Genomic DNA, 15,000 nt, shown 5'->3' with positions numbered 1-15,000 from the left:
ACTTTATTTTATTATGAGAATAAATCCTACTACTTCTGTTCCTGGAGTTTCCACGCTTGAAAAAGAAAATCTGGGACGTATTTCTCAAATCATCGGTCCAGTACTGGATGTAGCCTTTCCCCCGGGCAAGATGCCTAATATTTACAACGCTTTGGTAGTTAAGGGTCGAGATACCATCGGTCAACAAATTAATGTAACTTGTGAGGTACAGCAATTATTAGGAAACAATCGAGTTAGAGCTGTAGCTATGAGCGCTACAGATGGTCTAATGAGAGGAATGGAAGTGATTAACACGGGAGCTCCTCTAAGTGTTCCAGTCGGCGGAGCGACCCTAGGACGAATTTTTAACGTGCTTGGGGAGCCCGTTGATAATTTAGGTCCTGTAGATACTCGCACAACATCCCCTATTCATAAACCTGCGCCCGCTTTCATACAATTAGATACAAAATTATCTATTTTTGAAACAGGAATTAAAGTAGTCGATCTTTTAGCTCCTTATCGTCGTGGAGGAAAAATCGGACTATTTGGGGGAGCTGGGGTAGGTAAAACAGTACTCATTATGGAATTGATCAACAACATTGCCAAAGCTCATGGGGGTGTATCCGTATTTGGCGGAGTAGGTGAACGTACTCGTGAAGGAAATGATCTTTACATGGAAATGAAAGAATCTGGAGTAATTAATGAACAAAATCTTGCGGAATCAAAAGTGGCTTTAGTCTACGGTCAGATGAATGAACCGCCAGGAGCTCGTATGAGAGTTGGGTTGACTGCCCTAACTATGGCGGAATATTTCCGAGATGTTAATAAACAAAACGTACTTCTATTTATAGACAATATCTTCCGTTTTGTCCAAGCGGGATCCGAAGTATCTGCCTTATTGGGTAGAATGCCTTCCGCTGTGGGTTATCAACCCACCCTTAGTACCGAAATGGGTTCTTTACAAGAAAGAATTACTTCTACCAAGGAGGGATCCATAACTTCTATTCAAGCAGTTTATGTACCCGCGGATGATTTGACCGACCCTGCCCCTGCCACAACATTTGCGCATTTAGATGCTACTACCGTACTATCAAGAGGATTAGCTGCCAAAGGTATCTATCCAGCGGTAGATCCTTTAGACTCAACGTCAACTATGCTCCAACCTCGAATCGTTGGAAAGGAACATTATGAAACTGCGCAAAGGGTTAAGCAAACCTTACAACGTTACAAAGAACTTCAGGACATTATAGCTATCCTGGGGTTGGACGAAGTGTCCGAAGAGGATCGCTTAACCGTAGCAAGAGCGCGAAAAATTGAGCGTTTCTTATCACAACCCTTTTTCGTAGCGGAAGTATTTACTGGTTCCCCGGGGAAATATGTTGGCCTAGCAGAAACAATTAGAGGATTTCAATTGATCCTTTCCGGAGAATTAGACGGTCTTCCTGAACAGGCCTTTTATTTGGTAGGTAACATCGATGAAGCTACTGCGAAGGCTACGAACTTAGAAATGGAGAGCAAATTGAATAAATGACCTTAAATCTTTGCGTACTCACCCATAATCGAATTGTTTGGGATTCAGAAGTGAAAGAAATCATTTTATCTACTAATAGCGGACAAATTGGCGTATTACCAAATCACGCGCCTATTGCCACAGTTGTAGATATAGGTATTTTGAGAATACGCCTTAACGACCAATGGTTAACGATGGCTCTGATGGGTGGTTTTGCTAGAATAGTCAATAATGAAATCACTATTTTTGGAAAGGATGCGGAAAAGGGTAGTGACATTGATCCACAAGAAGCTCAGCAAGCTCTTGAAATAGCGGAAGCTAACTTGAGGAAAGCTGAAGGCAAGAGGCAAACAATTGAGGCAAATCTAGCTCTCAGATGGGCTAGGACACGAGTAAAGGCTATCAACGCGATTTCGTAACTAGTTGGTTAATCGAAAGAATTTCCGTATAAACAGAACTTTCGTTTCTACATCCCATTTTTATTCTGCTGATTAAATAGAATCAAATACAATCAAAAGTGAAATAGTGAAATTTGATCTAACGAAAAATTTGAAAATTGAAAACGGAAATAGAATAGGATGAAAAAGATAGAAAATCAATAAAAGAAGGTGGGTAGAAAAACTTATTAGACACCGGGATCAATGGTATCTAATAAGTTCTACCTACTATTGGATTTGAACCAATGACTCCCGCCGTATGAAAGCAATACTCTAACCACTGAGTTAAGTAGGTCATTTATTATCATAAGGAATCATAAAGAGAAAGAAAAGGGACCTATCACATCGATGGATTATAAATCCGATATTACTTCTAAGCAATACCAATCAAACCGACCAAAAAGGTATGATTATGATGTTGGATCATGTAATATTCATCTTGACAAGAAATTATCTAAATAATATGATAAAATATGTATCACAAACACAAGGGCTATAGCTCAGTTAGGTAGAGCACCTCGTTTACACGCGCGCCAATGTTTTTCAGGGGAGTCTATCATGCAATCAAAAAAAATTGATCCTTTTGAGAAATCGATGTCTTACTCCATTACTTTGAAGGAACAAAACAAGAGAACAATAGCCTGACAAATGGTTTGGTTCGATTCGGGTGCCGTTTAGGCAGGAGCAGGATCCGAATCGAACCTATCATTGATTTGAGATATTGATAGGGCGAATACCCAGTCTATTCAATGCTAGGCATAATGAGTATAAGGACCTCAAAAATTCTCTTTTCGTCCTATGAATCTTAAGGTGTATGAAGTTTCATCTTTGATTTTTTAATCAGGATGATAGAGACTTCATTTAACTTAGGTTGATCTAGGCCAGAAGCAGACCTACGTCAAGATAAACTTTCCCTTCTTTGAAACACTTTGGTAGTGCTCCTGTATCAGTAATGAATCAGAGCACATGGAACCATCTTCCTTTTTTTTCTAAGAGAAAAAATATATATATGGTAGACTAACTGATATTTCTATCAGTTAATGAAAGAGCCCAATGCAAAAAAATGCATGTTGGGTCTTTGAAATAGGTCGAATCATTTTGATAATAATCAGTTCGATCTGTTTTACCGAGAAGGTCTACGGTTCGAGTCCGTATAGCCCTATATTTTATATTTTTATTTTATATTTTATTAATTTTTATATTTTATTAATTTTTATATTTTATTAATTTTTATATTTTATTAATTTAAAATATTTATTAAATTAATAAAAAAATATTTATTAAATTAATAAAAATGAAATGAAAATAATATTCTTAAAACTAAAGCAAACTAAAACAATAAAGAATATCCAAATACAAATAAAAAAAGTTGTATAGTTTTTTTCCTAATTATTGTATTCTTTGTTGATTGGAACTGGTCGCTTCCAGTTGCTTGGTTAAAATCATTCCCATAAGCTCGCTCACAGGGAGATCGCTCAGAAACTGAAAACAAAAGCGCATTTCAACAGAATCTCATAAATATATATAATATATATTAAATATATATATATAGATAATATATATATAGATAATATCTATAAAAAGATATAATATCTATAAAATATAGATAGAAAATAAAAAATGTATTCTATATATAACTATATATAAATTTATTCTATATTCTATATATAACTATATAATATACTATATAATATATATATAAATTTATTCTATATTCTATATATATTCTATATATATAATAGATAATAAGATAATAGAAAAGAGAAAAGGTTTTTTTTTTTTTTTTTTATTTCTAATACATATTAGATATTAGTTATATATTAGAATTCCTTTTATTTAGAAAAATACGAAATGAAGTGAAAACAAAAAAGTTTTACTTGTTTTGGATTTGTATAGTATTCTACTATACTATATAGTAATAGTATAAATATCTATGTAATAGTATAAATGTAATAGTATAAATATCTATTTATACTATTACTATACAAATTAGTACTATATCGAATACAAATTAGTACTATATCGAAATTAAATCGAAATAAGTGAAATGTAAATAGGATTAATTCCAATCAATAAATCTTAAAACGCAACAGCAAACAAACGAAACTAGACGATTCGATCAAACTGAATTGTTGGTTTGACTAAACAAACAGTTGTGGATGACTTGACAATGAATTCCAGGTCGAATCGACTAATCCGGTCTATTTTTCACATTCATAGGAGTTCGTCTATGTTTCTGCTTTACGAATATGATATTTTCTGGGCATTTCTAATAATATCAAGTGCTATTCCTATTTTGGCATTTCTAATTTCTGGAGTTTTAGCCCCGATTAGAAAGGGTCCAGAAAAACTTTCTAGTTATGAATCGGGTATAGAACCAATGGGCGATGCTTGGTTACAATTTCGAATCCGTTATTATATGTTTGCTCTAGTTTTTGTTGTTTTTGATGTTGAAACGGTTTTTCTTTATCCATGGGCAATGAGTTTCGATGTATTGGGGGTACCCGTATTCATAGAAGCTTTAATTTTCGTGCTTATCCTAATTGTTGGTTCAGTTTATGCATGGCGAAAAGGAGCATTGGAATGGTCTTAGTTCCTGAATATTCAGATAATAAAAAGAAAGAAAAAAGTAAAAATAATAATAACATTGAGTATGAATTCCATTGAATTTCCCTTACTTGATCGAACAACCCAAAACTCAGTTATTTCAACTACATTAAATGATCTTTCAAATTGGTCAAGACTCTCCAGTTTATGGCCGCTTCTTTATGGTACCAGTTGTTGCTTCATTGAATTTGCTTCATTAATAGGCTCACGATTCGACTTTGATCGTTATGGGCTGGTCCCAAGATCGAGTCCTAGACAAGCGGACCTAATTTTAACAGCTGGAACAGTAACAATGAAAATGGCTCCCTCTTTAGTGAGATTATATGAACAAATGCCCGAACCTAAATATGTTATTGCTATGGGCGCGTGTACAATTACAGGAGGGATGTTCAGTACTGATTCTTATAGTACTGTTCGGGGAGTCGATAAGCTAATTCCTGTGGATGTCTATTTGCCGGGCTGTCCCCCTAAACCCGAGGCAGTTATAGATGCTATAACAAAACTTCGTAAGAAAATATCTCGCGAAATCTATGAAGATCGAATTAGATCTCAACAGGGGGATCGGTGTTTTACTACCAATCACAAGTTTTGTCTTGTACGCAGTACTCATACTGGAAATTATAATCAAGGATTACTCTATCAACCACCATCTACTTCAGAGATTCCTCCTGAAACATTTTTCAACTACAAAAGTTCAATATCTTCCCACGAATTAGTGAATTAGGTAGGATTCAGAAACAGAATAACAAACAACGAATTAATCTTCATAAATTCGATTTCATCGTAAATGTGAAATACTTATCTTATACAAATTACAAATAAAAAAGAAAAGTGCGGGAGAGATAAAAAAGATGCAGGGCCGTTTGTCTGTTTGGCTAGTCAAACACGGGCTAGTTCATAGATCTTTGGGCTTCGATTACCAAGGAATAGAGACTTTACAAATAAAGCCCGAGGATTGGCATTCCATTGCTGTTATTTTATATGTATATGGTTACAATTATCTACGTTCCCAATGTGCTTATGATGTAGCACCAGGCGGACTGTTAGCCAGTGTGTATCATCTTACGAGAATAGAGTATGGTGTAGATCAACCGGAAGAAGTATGTATAAAAGTATTTGCTCCAAGGAGTAACCCTAGAATTCCGTCTGTTTTCTGGGTTTGGAAAAGTGCGGATTTTCAAGAACGAGAATCTTATGACATGTTGGGAATCTCTTATGAGAATCATCCACGACTGAAACGTATCTTAATGCCCGAAAGTTGGATAGGGTGGCCTTTACGTAAGGATTACATTGCCCCCAATTTTTATGAAATACAAGACGCTCATTGAATGATAAGAAACTAATTACAACTTCAAATATTCAAGGAATATTTGTACATTCTCTTCTAGCTCAAACGGAGGAATTGAGGTTTCATTCGTATTCTTATGGATAGGCTAATAAATAAAAAGAAATAAAAGACAATACATCATTGAAATTCTCGATTTTTGAAGATACCTTTTTATTTTATTTCGGACGAGCCGAGACAATAGGATGAACAACAAGGGTTCTATACCGTGAACTTTGTATCGCGCACATCACTTAGATGAACTCTAGAGAGTCACATAGAAAGGAATGAAGAAATGGAATATGAAAGAGAATACAAATAAATAAATGAAAGGGAATCGGATTCTATTTGTACTGTAGCTGAGATGAGTCTTGGTTATTTCTATCCTTGAACTCCTCTAGACCAGACTTTTGGTTGGGCCTTTCAACCAACTATTTTAATCTTTTTTTTTAATTAAATATGTATGAAGTATTAACATTCTTTTTGAATGTGAGGAGCCACAGCGTGAACAAATAAAAAAGAAGAGGAAAGATAATGAAATTTTTTTCTTTTACTACATTATTTATTTTTTTTACTACATTATAATTATAATAGACTCTTTGCTCATCTAAAAAATAGAAACAAAAAAAAAAAAAAAAATAAATAAAGAGAGGGTTTACTTCCAGATAGCTAGCTAGATAAGTATGTATTATGTCGATCTATATCAATTAATTTGTAGAGTAGATACTCATACAAATTAATCATACGCCGAGAACCAGATTTGAACTGGTGACACGAGGATTTTCAGTCCTCTGCTCTACCAACTGAGCTATCCCGACCATTACCGACGCATTATCCTCATAATACTAGATGACTTGGGTCTATGTCACTTAAAAATGAAAACAAAAAAAAAAACGAAAAAGTATTAAATTAAAAGGGGAATTTCTTGGATCTTTAAAAGGAAGACTTTGTAAATTTCAGTATGAGTAATGATATGGATTATGAATCATTCAAATAGGTATTCCTTGCTCAAGGGTGTTGATTTGTACGTATATCATATATATATATCACAATATATCATATCACAAGACTTGTGATAAGAGAACAAAATTCTGCTAGGATACGCTTGTAAAATGGAAAAGAATAGGATGAATGAGAAACATAAGGAACTTTGAACCACTAACAAAAAGGGTAGGATAAAATAAATAGATAGCAAACGGGCTTTTTGGGGTTGGGGATAGAGGGACTTGAACCCTCACGATTTTTAAAGTCGACGGATTTTCCTCTTACTATAAATTTCATTGTTGTCGGTATTGATATTGACATGTAGAACGGGACTCTATCTTTATTCTCGTCCGATTAATCAGTTTTTCAAAAGATTTATCAGACTATGGAGTGAATGATTTGATTAATGAATATTCTATTCGATTCTTTCTTCAACTTGGAATCGATTCACAACAATTCTTTTTATTTTTCATATAAATTGATTTTGCATATAAATAAAAAAAATACGGGTTCGAGTCGTCTTTTTTGGTTTTTCATTAGTATACCTATTTATTTTATATTTTATATAGGTATATCTTGCATCCTTTCTGGAGTTTCGATATAAGGATTCCTTTACCAACAGTCAACCCCATTTGTTAGAATAGCTTCCATTGAGTCTCTGCACCTATCCCTTTTTTATTATTCTCGCTTGTTGAACCTTTGTTTATTTTCGTAAAATAATAGGATTTGGCTCAGGATTGCCCATTTTTCATTCCGGGGTTTCTCTGAATTTGAAAGTTATCACTTAGTAGGTTTCCATACCAAGGCTCAATCCAATCCAATTAAGTCCGTAGCGTCTACCAATTTCGCCATATCCCCTTTGTGTCTTGAGATTAGGATCTCATTAGGATGCACTTCCTTCCCCCTTTCTCCTTCCCTTCCTTTCCCCTTTCTTTCATTTATTTATTTTCTTTCTTTTTATGCGAAAACCGTTGAATTTAGTATTGAATTTAGTAGATATAGATACTGATTCTTATATCGAAGGGTCTTTACCTATTTTATTTCTTGTTTGTTTATCTTCTTTCGTCTCTATCGGAGACCCGTATTTATTTGGTCCAATCAGAAAATATTTTATCATTTCTGTATTCGCAATTCAATATAGATGGATATTCCATAACATATATATGCCCCCCTTACTCTCAGTTTTCTCAGGCAATTTACTCGAACGGTCGATTTTTTTTTTTTTTTTCGTCTTAGCTTCCGCCTTTATGAATGAAAACAAAAGAAAGGAGTCTCTCATCTCTCATTATGATCTGGATTTCATTTCTATGGGTTGCATCTTTTCTTTTTTCTTTAATTTTATTTTTATTCTTATTCTTTTATTAGACTATCCTATATAACCATAATAAGATAACTAAAAAAATAAAAATAAAAATGAAAATTGAATTTATTCATTATTAAAATTTATTCATTTTAAAATTTATTCATTATTAATTATTTATTTTCTAGTATAATAGCATAATAGCTAGAACTAATTATTCCATTCATTTCTATTTCGACTTCGAAGATAATTCGAATTAGTTAGTCTAAAAAACAAAGTTTCATTCTAATTATTTAGACTTATAACGTATCATTTATATAATGATAATATATATATAAATTATATATAAATATAAATTATATATAAATGCATAAAAATATTTTCACTATAATTATCTAATTATTAGACTCTATTTATAATTCTAAACTAAATATAAATAAATTAAATATATATTAAATCTATATTAAATATAAATAAATATTAAATATAAATAAATTAAATCTATATTAAATCTATCTATCTATATTAAAATTAAATCTATCTATTAAATTAAATCTATATCTATATCTATATAAAAAAAAAAAATTATATATAATTTAAATGTAAAATATACTAAAAATATACTAAAAAATACTAAAAATATAAAATAAAAAATATAGTAATATTATACTTAGTATACTAATATTATACTAATATATATATAATACTAAATTATATATATAATACTAAATAGAATATAATACTAAATAGAATAGAATACTAAATAGAATAGACTAATAGAATAAAGATAACATATAATAAAATAAATATAAAATAAAAATATATAATATAGAGATAAATAATAAATAATTATAAAAATTATAAATATATTTATAATTTATTTTTATAATTTTTATAATTATAATAAAATTAGAATTAAATTATAATAATATTATTATAATTTAATATTATTAAATATAATGTTATTAAATATTAATATGATTAAATTAAAATATGATTAAATTAAAATATCATTTTTAATATGATTAAAATATAATCAAATAGAATGATTAAAATATAATCAAATAGAATTATATTATTCTATTCTTAATTATTATATTCTATCAATATTAGATTGAATATTAGATTGAATCTACCATTATTATATATTATTATATATTATTATATATCATTATATTAAATATGATTATATTAAATATGGCATAAATTATGTATGGCATAAATATGGCATTTAAAATTTAAAATTCTAGTTTTTCTAAATTCTAGTCTATAATTCATATTAATAATTCATAGTAATTATGAATAACTAATAGATAGTTAATAGATAAGATCGTAATAGTTTGCTGAATTCCTATGGATACAAAATTTCTATTATTTGAGCCCGCTTAGCTCAGAGGTTAGAGCATCGCATTTGTAATGCGATGGTCATCGGTTCGATTCCGATAGCCGGCTTTCTCTATTTGTTTGCTTTTTTACTTTTTTACATGATTGATAATGTTTTTTTGAAATCAAAGAACATTGAAAAAGCTTTTTCCCCTTTTCTTTCCAAAGGTCAACGATCCGTTTATTATGTCGTAGAAACTTTCAATTAGGAATAAAATTGGAGGAGTTAGATCTTTGCAGAATAAATCAAGAAAAAAAAAAAGGAAACTTTTTTTGGTTTAATTTTTAGATTTTAATTTTTATATTTTATATTTAATATATATTTTATATTTAATATATTTATATATTATATATATTTTATTTTAATTTCTATTTTTTGTATACATTATATACAATATACATTATATACAATACAAAAAAGTATGGATATTGATCCAATTCATCTCATTAATATTTGTAGTACAATCCTTCAGTCGATTTCGCTTCATTTAGTTCAGTTTTAATTTAGGTTTATGAAATTTCAATAAAATTCAAATTAATAAGGAGTCTTTATGTCGCGTTACCGAGGGCCTCGTTTCAAAAAAATACGCCGTCTGGGGGCTTTACCGGGACTAACTAGTAAAAGTCCTAGAGCCGGAAGCGATCTTAGAAACCGATCGCGCTCCGGTAAAAAATCTCAATATCGTATTCGTTTAGAAGAAAAACAAAAATTGCGTTTTCATTATGGCCTTACAGAACGACAATTACTTAAATACGTTCGTATTGCCAGAAAAGCAAAAGGGTCAACAGGTCAGGTTTTACTACAATTACTTGAAATGCGTTTGGATAACATCCTTTTTCGATTAGGTATGGCTTCAACTATTCCTCAAGCCCGCCAATTAGTTAACCATAGACATATTTTAGTTAATGGTCGTACAGTAGATATACCAAGTTATCGCTGCAAACCCCGAGATATTATTTCAGCGAGGGATGAACAAAAATCTAGAACTCTGATTCAAAATTATCTTGATTCATCCACCCATGAGGAATTACCAAAGCATTTGACCCTTCACACATTACAATATAAAGGATTAGTCAATCAAATAATAGATAGGAAATGGGTCGGTTTGAAAATAAATGAATTGCTTGTCGTAGAATATTATTCTCGTCAGACTTAAACCTAACTAAAATAACAAAACAAGGGTTCTGCTCCCTTTTCACCTGAGTTAAGGTTAAGTAAAGGAAGACAGGGTAAGGGATTTGATTCGGAAATTTTATTTTTCTCCTATTCATGTATGATAGATCCGTAGGTAGATTTTCATCCCCTGTACGCTATTTTACGTATTCCGTATTAAAAAGAAATTGGGAATAGAGAATCTATATCAAAGAAGGGTCTAACTCTTTAGTATCTGTTCTTATTTGATTTGATACATTGTAGTCAGTTACATTGGCGAATTAGGTGAAGGTGCGGAAAGAGAGGGATTCGAACCCTCGGTAAACAAAAGTCTACATAGCAGTTCCAATGCTACGCCTTGAACCACTCGGCCATCTCTCCTACATAATTATTATGGCCGATAACCCGAGCGAATAGCGAGTTATTCATATTAGATTGTTCGAGAGGTACGAACAATATCAATTCTAACTAGAAAACTAGCTATAAAAATAGAAAACTTTTCATCACTTTTTTCAGCACTTTTTCTTTAGCCTCCCGACTCGAAGAAATTTTTTTGTGAGGGGGCTGTTAAAAATAAATAATATAATACGATAAACATATACCATATATATCTATTCATGTTTGCGAAAAAGGCACTCCCATCTTTTTTCTGATATTTCTACCGGACTGGATTAAATCAATGAATTGAAACGAATCAAATCAATCGATTGGTTTTTTTTTTTTAGACTATGCTTAATGGATATTTTTAGTTCATAATTCTCTTTAGACTCTAATTCCCCATTTCTATAAGAATTCTAAAATTCTTTTCCAGTTTTAGATCTCTCAACAACAACCTCTTACTCTGTAAATCTATTACAAATTCATAAATCCTCTAAGGGATTTTTATATTTGATTATATGTTGTATACCTGCTATGCACAAAACACAAAAAAGGGCAGTTATTTTATTTTCATCATAGAACGATTATTCGATTATTTTTCCTCTTTTTATCATAATTTAATCAAAACTTCTCTAATTTTGCTAATCTATCCTAATCCGTAGGATAAATTTTTTGATTCTTCAACTTCGATGAAATCGTAATAATTCTTTTTTCTTTTTATATTTTATTCTTATACTAATAAATTCTTATACTAATAAATTTGGATGAAATAAAATAGGATTCAAATATTTCTTTTTTTTTTTTTTTCTTGATTCCTGCCAAAAAAATTGAAGTAAAGTAGAGGGCTATATCTTTTTTTTTTTTTTTTTTATGGAATGGGTCTGCTTTTATGTTATTTCGTACTGTACGCTTCCTTTGTTTGTGAGATCCTTTTTTTTTTCTCACGAAGGGGTAATGAAAAGAGTTATAGAATGGATTGCTACCTATGCCTAGATCGCGGATAAATGGAAATTTTATTGATAAGACCTTTTCAATCGTAGCCAATATCTTATTACGAATAATTCCGACAACTTCAGGAGAAAAAGAGGCATTTACTTATTACAGAGATGGTGCGATTTGATTATTATTATATAATTATAATTATTTTATATATTTTAATTATTTTATATATATTTTTTTTTTTATTTTTATTTTACCGCTCTTAGTCTTAGGAAAAAGACACATGATTCGGAATAGAAAAAAAAAAAAAAAGACTATTGAAAAAAAAAAAGAAATCTACGCTTGTTGAAGGTGAAGTTTATAAATAAAGCAATTCCTTCTGTCGTGTATCCCCGATTAATGCAACCTCAGATGCTTCAATTGTTGATTCGAGTATTGAGCGAAAGGTTACACCTATGGGTCTGTATTGTGGGTCAACCCTACTACACTAGTACCAATAGGCGGCATAGAGGAAGAAGCACTACATCTAGGAATCAACAACACGAAAACTTTGTTATTGTTATAAAGGATTCCCTTTCCTTATCGGGATCGGAACTAAGAGAAATGGTTGGGACAACAAACATCCATCTTGTTCGTACTTTGGATACCCATATAACCATCGAAGATTGTTGAAGTGACTAATTCCTGGAAATTAAGGAGCGTTGAGAACAAAGAAATTGTTGGAGTTTACTTTATTTATCTAGTACGAACACGCTTGATGGTAAGAAAAGATCTTTTGCAAGAGGGTTGGCTAGAGATTTCTTGTAAAAACATTAGCCCCGCTCAGTTCATAATGACAATATTTCGACCTTTTTTTTAATTCCATGGATTATTCTCATTATGCACATAAAGGAGGAGCCGTATGAGGTGAAAATCTCACGTACGGTTTTGGAACGGAGAATTCGTTGAATCGAATGACGACCGTAACGGATGTCGGCTCAATCCGAAGGAAATTATGCGGAAGCCTTACAGAATTATTATGAAGCTATGCGACTAGAAATTGATCCCTATGATCGAAGTTATATACTCTATAACATAGGCCTTATCCACACAAGTAACGGAGAACATACAAAAGCTTTAGAATATTATTTTCGAGCACTAGAACGAAACCCGTTCTTACCACAAGCTTTTAATAATATGGCTGTGATCTGTCATTACGTGCGACTATCTCCACTATAGAAATAAAAAAAAAAAGGAAAGAAAGAGCAAATACGCTAGTAAATAAATACGCTAGTAAATAAAATAGGCTTTCTACATATTGCATCGTCCAAAAAACGATTTTTATCAGCTGTAACAAAAAAAGAAAAAAAAAAAAGAAACTTCATAGAAGTCAAAATATGAAGAAATATATATGCCTAGATACTTTATTCTATGGATAAAGGATCTAATTGATAGAGGAAGCACCGTAAAGATCAATTAGCGAGGTTTTGGGCCGATACAATAAAAATAAATAAGAACTGCTTATTTATGTCATGATATGAGATAAAAATTAGGAATCAACTTATGTAATAGAGCCGATCCCCTAAGTTATTGAGCAGCGGTGTAGCATCAGATCCCAAAGACAGTAAGTCTTTTTTATGAGGAAGAAGTCTTTTTCAAGGATTCTATATAAATTTATATATGATATGAAACCGAGATAGTTACCTTTCAGAAAAATCTAACGGACGATAATCCCGAAACGCCTATGCTTTATTTTTCTGAAGGTGGGAGAAAAGATAAAACTCATTATTAATTTAATCCAAATTAAAGTTTGAAACTCATGTAATTAACCTCTTTTGGTTAACCCGAGACAAATCGATAGGATCTATGAGAAATCTCATTCAATTGGATATATGGTAGGGTAAAAAAATGGGACACCAAAAGAATTGACTGCCGAGCCGTATGAGGTAGGAAACTCTCAAGTACGGTTCTAAGGGAAGGAATTGACCCGCCTATTCCGACCGGGGAGAACAGGCCATTCGACAGGGGGATTCTGAAATAGCGGAGGCTTGGTTCGATCAAGCCGCTGAGTATTGGAAACAGGCTATAGCGCTTACTCCTGGTAATTATATTGAAGCGCAGAATTGGTTAAAGATCACGAGGCGTTTCGAATAAGAACAAGAGCTCTCTGTTTATTTATTATTTTCGGATTAGAAATTCTAATTAGAAATTAGAAAATTCTATTACTATTAAATTCTATTCTTATTCTATTAAATCCATTTAATTAAATTACCTTACCATTAAAATTATTAAATTAGATTTTTTATTCATATTCAATTTGAATCTTTAAATATTAAAAAATATTAATTTAATTGGAATTGTTAATTGTGTAATTGTTTGTTTTTGTTGGACCCATCGGTCAGATCATTTCTCTCTCTCTGGGAAAAACCAATCAAAGAATTTCATTATATCCTTTCTAAAATCGTTCTATTTCGTCTGATATTTCGTAAGGATAAGTAATACACGGATATAGCAAAATAAAAAATATTTTCTTTTCTGCTTCTATTAAAACGAATAAAAACCCCTCGAATGACTCAATATCAATACTGGAGTATCCCTTAGTAATGAATGCTCACGCGAGTTGGGATAGAGTAATATTCCTTGTTCTATCTATGTAAGACAAAAAAAACTCCATCTAGGAACTTCTAATTAAGATAGGAATACAATACACAGGTTGCACAAAAAAATTGTTTTTGCACCAATGTAAGTAAAGTCCGGAAAAGGTTTTATAAGATTAAAAAAGGTCCGTTGAGCGCCTCATGGATATGTCATAATAGATCCGAACACTTGCCCCGGATCGACTTCCAGATCATAATTGCTCTAGTGAATAACTAAAGAAAAAATGGATAGATAAAAAATAGATAGATGAGAGATAGAAGAGAAAGAAACTAATTATAAGCGTCTCTCATAGGTTCACTAATTACTTGACTGTTGGCGGGTCTCTTTGTATGTGTTGTCCGGAAAGAGGAGGACTCAATGATTATTCGT

The 15,000-nt window shown here is 31.5% G+C and overlaps 3 non-coding genes across 3 annotated transcripts; 1 reads left to right on the top strand and 2 right to left on the bottom strand.

Annotated features, from left to right (window-relative positions):
* Window positions 1–6,602: 6,602 nt before the first annotated feature.
* TRNAF-GAA (transfer RNA phenylalanine (anticodon GAA)) lies at window positions 6,603–6,675 on the bottom strand. The gene has a single exon. It is a non-coding gene; the product is annotated as a tRNA-Phe (tRNA).
* A 2,845-nt stretch (window positions 6,676–9,520) lies between these two features.
* TRNAT-UGU (transfer RNA threonine (anticodon UGU)) lies at window positions 9,521–9,593 on the top strand. Its single transcript has one exon. It is a non-coding gene; the product is annotated as a tRNA-Thr (tRNA).
* A 1,378-nt stretch (window positions 9,594–10,971) lies between these two features.
* Window positions 10,972–11,058, bottom strand: TRNAS-GGA (transfer RNA serine (anticodon GGA)). Its single transcript has one exon. It is a non-coding gene; the product is annotated as a tRNA-Ser (tRNA).
* Between the last annotated feature and the right edge of the window lie 3,942 nt (window positions 11,059–15,000).

The sequence above is a fragment of the Durio zibethinus genome, unplaced genomic scaffold, assembly GCF_047325235.1.
Source record: "Durio zibethinus cultivar Kanyao isolate XHJ-2024 unplaced genomic scaffold, ASM4732523v1 HiC_scaffold_288, whole genome shotgun sequence".
Classification (NCBI taxonomy): Eukaryota; Viridiplantae; Streptophyta; class Magnoliopsida; order Malvales; family Malvaceae; genus Durio; species Durio zibethinus.
This window is presented reverse-complemented; position numbering and strand designations above follow the sequence as displayed.